Source organism: Eucalyptus grandis, chromosome 1, assembly GCF_016545825.1.
Source record: "Eucalyptus grandis isolate ANBG69807.140 chromosome 1, ASM1654582v1, whole genome shotgun sequence".
Lineage (NCBI taxonomy): Eukaryota > Viridiplantae > Streptophyta > Magnoliopsida > Myrtales > Myrtaceae > Eucalyptus > Eucalyptus grandis.
In genome coordinates, this window is record NC_052612.1 from 29,344,409 (window position 1) to 29,349,335 (window position 4,927).

Genomic DNA, 4,927 nt, shown 5'->3' on the forward strand with positions numbered 1-4,927 from the left:
ATTAAATAAAGCACTAGTTAAGCTAAATACACTAATTTAACCACCTAATTGGACTAACTAAATTAATCTACCTAGGCTAGATGTACATAACCTACTAAACTAACTAATTAACTCAACTAACCACCTAATTGGCCTAATTAACTACTATAATATAACTAAACAAGCTAACTAATTACACTAATCACACTTAGCTTAAACTAACCCTTCCCTAAACATAATTAACCCCCTAATTAAGGTTTAGGAGGTTAACTCACCGGATTAGCAAATACATCGGTTCATGGCAAGCCGAATTGATCATGATTGTGGGCCGTGATGGTATCAGGAATGGTTCAATTCAAGAACAGAGCATTGTGGGTTTGGAGGATTTCTTTGGCGAGTGTTGGAGAAGAAATGACAACCGTGGTTACAAAGCCGAGCCGTTCATTATGGGGCCATAAGTGCGAGCTAGCCTAGCAAGAGACTGGTGGGGAAGCTTTCCGAGTTCGAGGAGGTTACCGATGAGTGGAAGAGGCCGCGGACCGGGTGGGAGGTTGGAGGGAGCCTTTTTGATTCTCGCTGCAATGAAAGGGAGAACTTGGATCAAGCCCCACAGTAAGTGAAGGCACAAAATCAAGACCAAGTAATCCATGGCAGGCTTATGGGGCTTGCTTTTTGTAAATCTCCAGAGGTATATGTTCTTCTGTTTCTTCTGTTATAGAATGGCCATTGTAGAGTTCCTATTGCATTTCTTTCTGCTTTCTCTATAGCATTACCATCGCTTTCACTCAAGCCTAACTTTTTTGTCATGATTAGCCCTTAAAATTCTGCTATTTTTACCTTCAAAAAAGATAATGCTGCTCTTGCGTCGGGTGTCCAAATCACTGAACCGGAGCTTGTTCATCAGCATTTTGTTAGACACTACCAGGATCTTTTGTCGCCACGGCTTAGTCATGGGAGACCCTCGGTTGGGGACATCAGGGAGGCTATCCAGTTTCCCCTCACCTCTGATCAGGTTAGCTTCCTTGATCGGCCCGTTTCTGACTCAGAGATCTGTGATACGGTTTTCTCGCTAGCTAGAGGAAAAGCACGGGACTCGATGGTTTCACGGTTGAATTCTTTAAGCATAACGGGAGACGGTGGGTCGCTTGGTTATATCGGCAAAGTGAAGGAGTTCTTCATTTCGGGTAGGCTCTTAAAGGAGATTAACAACACCATATTGGTCCTTGTACCAAAAACCCCGAATGCGACTACTATGGATGATTACAGGCCAATCGCTTGTTGTAATACCATCTACAAGTGCATCACTAAAGTCATGGCCAATCGGGTTGCTGCAATCCTACAAAATGTCATCGGCCCTTCCCAGAGCGCATTTGTTAAAGGCCGGCGAATCAGAGATAATATCCTACTGGCTCAAGAACTCTTTTCTGGCTTTCACATCCAACCTTACTTACCTAAATGTGCAATCAAGGTAGACTTCAGAAAAGCCTATGACACGCCGATCGGGACTTCATTGAGACTGTCCTTCAGCCTTTGATTTCCCGATCACTTGACCCGGCTCATCATGACGTGTGTGAGGACCCCTAAATTTTCCATTGCTTTGAATGGGGAGTTACATGGGTTTTTTGCCAGTGGCCATGGGCTTCGTCAAGGAGACCCTCTATCTCCCTACCTATTTACATTGGTCATGGAGGTACTATCGGGTATTCTCACCACTCGCTCTTCGATGCCGGAGTTCAAATATTACTAGAGATGCAAATCGACTAACCTTACACACTTATTCTTTGCGGATGACGTCTTCTTGTTTTGTGAAGCCGACTTGCCTTGATGAAGCTATTCAAGGAAGGTCTCCAAATATTTTTCGATTGGTCTGGATTGGTTCCAAACACAAATAAGAGCGAAGTCTACCTTGCGGGAGGTTCACCTTCTTTAAGAAACCAAATCCTTCTTACCCTTGGTTTCCTAGAAGGAAGACTACGGCTCGCTATCTCGGGGTTCCCATCATCACTTCCCGGATCAGCAAGGCGGATTGCTGCATGCTAGTCAACCGCATCACTGCGAGAATACAATCTTGGACCCATCGCTTCCTCTCCTTCGCCGGTCAGCTACAATTGATCAGGTCAGTCCTTCATGCCATCCAAGCATACTGGGCTAGTGTTTTTATCTTACCTGCAGTTGTCTTGGATCAAATTGAACGAATACTTAGACAATTCCTATGGAAAGGCCCGGAGTTGGGAAGAGGGGGTGCAAAGGTCTCCTGGGAGGACGTTTGTTGCCCAAAAGATGAGGGGGGCCTTGGGATCCGAAGGCTTCGGGAGTATAACAAGGCTGCCATGTTAAAACATATATGGATTTTGTTTGCCGATAAGGAATCTTTATGGTGCAAATGGATTCACTCGACCTTCTTAAGAAGGGCAAATTTCGGGGTGGCCAAAAGCCAACCCGCGTTGTTCGTGGGCCCGGAAGAAGATCCTCCAACTCGGGGACTCGAGTGTCGAAGCTCTTTCTATTGGAGAATTGGGAATGGTTGCTCGGTATCCCTCTAGTTTGATAACCGGCACCCTGGGGCCCTTTGAACTTGTACTTTTCGGACTCGGCCATATATGCATTCGGCCTTCCCAAAGTGGCGGACCTATTCACTAATTGTGGAGCTATGATTAAGGGGTCTTGGACTCTTGGGCGGATCCTTCCCACCCTCTCCCACTCTTCCGATCGTTTTTGGCTGGAAGGGAAATACCTCCCATCTCTTTACGGTGGCGGCGTGGGATTTGATTAGGAGGAGGAAGACTCGGGTCTCTGGCACACATTCATTTGGAACAACTCCATCACTTCAAGGTACCAATTTAACCTTTGGCTTATTGCCAAACGCAGGCTTCCTACCCAAGCTCTATTATTATCTTATGGTAGGATAGATAGTGCCCGTGTCCATTCCGCAATGAGGTACCGAATTCTATAGACCACCTATTTTTGGCTGCTGCATCTCCGCTAGCATCGCCTTCTTTTGGGCCTCAGTGCAATCTTCCGTGGCAAAACAATTCGTGGGTCGAGAACCTCAATTGGGCCGCCACTTTCCTTATGGGTAAAGACTTTTATAAGTGCATTGCTCGCTTCTCTTTTGGTGCTCTTTGTTACTACATATGGAAGCACGAAATAGCATCCTATTTCGAGAGCAAAGCTTATCCGTCCCAGGTGAAGAATCAACTCATCAAGGTCGTCGAGACAAGGCCACCACCTATAGGAATGTGGATGATACATATAGAAACCGGAGGCTACAACGTAGCTGGGGTATTGATCCAATCATTTTTTCAGCTAGGGACTATTCTACTTCTGCAAGGCCCTAGCCTGGTGTTTGCTGTTTGGATACTCTTCATCTACACGGCTGCTTCCTTGACGGTTCTTCACTTTTGTCGCTACCGGATGTATGCGTAGTTTGTGGTTCTTTTGGCCTTTCGTGGCCTTTTGTTGCCTTTTGCCTTATGTGGCTGTCTTGCTTACTTAGGCCCTCTCTTGCGGTCCTCTTTTGCATTCGGCTCCCTTTCGAGATAGCTAGTACGAGTACCTAGAGGGGGTGAATAGGTATACAAAAATTTCTCGAAGCTTGCACGATATTTAAACAATTAGAGAATTTGCAACAGTTAAAAATTCAATCGCAAGGCGAGTAAGGGAAAGAGAGAATTGAACACTCGGTTTATAGTGGTTCGGCTTGATTCAAGCCTACGTCCACTCTTCTGCACTGACAGCCGATTGGCTGTATTCCACTATAATCAAAGAGTTGTTACAGTGTTGATCTTCCTTGATTTCTAGGTGTAGATGATCTACCACACTCACTCAAGGCGTCACCAAGTATAAACACTCTCAGTATACAATTTCGCTTAGTCTCAACTAACAATCAAGGATCTTCAGACTCTGGAATTTTTCTATCGATCACACACTTAAAACAACTAGAACGTCTTCCTTTTATACTCCTTCATGCCATCATAGCCGTTGGCACTTACCAAAGGAATTCCTCCAATCTACCCGTTGGACGGAATCAATCAAGAAGATCATCCGAGCTATTTAAGGAATCGATGATAGCCCATCAATCTGTTCGCCCATACAATCGGGATCTTGGTTTCCAAGAATAGAATAATCCAAGATTATTTCGTCGACCATCGGATCTTCAATCGATCTTAGATAAGAATTAAAGAATCCGAAATGATTATCCAACCAAAGAATCTATTCCAGAGGATAGGATCAAATCCTCAACCATAAACCTCGACCTTGGATTTCCTTCAACACTTTGGATTAGAAAGACCGTCGGTGAGAATAATTTTGAGTCTTGAGTCTTGAGTCTTGAATCTTGAGTCTTGAGATAACAAAGTCTTGAGACTATAAATTCTTGAGACTTTAACTATCGATATCCAGACTTAGATCGATAGAAATGTTTTGTCGGCTTCAAAATATTCGGAAAGATTTCTCCAACAATCTCCCCCTTTTTGATGGTGACAAAACTTTCTTGAAGATTTGAACAACTTTGACCTGCAAAAACATTTCTCAAGCAATATGGCTAACTCATAAAGATTAATAAACAACCAGACTCGCATCCACAGCAAATTGGTTAGTCTTTCATGAGTAATACCATGTAACACTACTTGATATAAATGCAACCGGTCAAGCATCAAAATCCACACCAATTCAGTCTAACACTCAAGTTCAAGTTCTTAAGTCATACTCAAACATCAATATAAACACAAAAAGTCAAATAAAGTTTTAAAATAATGTTTGTTCAAATTGGTTCTCCCCTTTTTGTCATCATTAAAAGAGGGTGAGAAAGGAGTCATGTCCGCTGGGAATGCGCACGATCCGGAAATCCCCAATGGATCGGACTACTCCTTCGAGCTTCTTCGGATCTTCTCGCGAGATGAGCTACCTCTTCTCTCTTCGCATTGGCTTGAAGTTGCAGAGCGAGGTC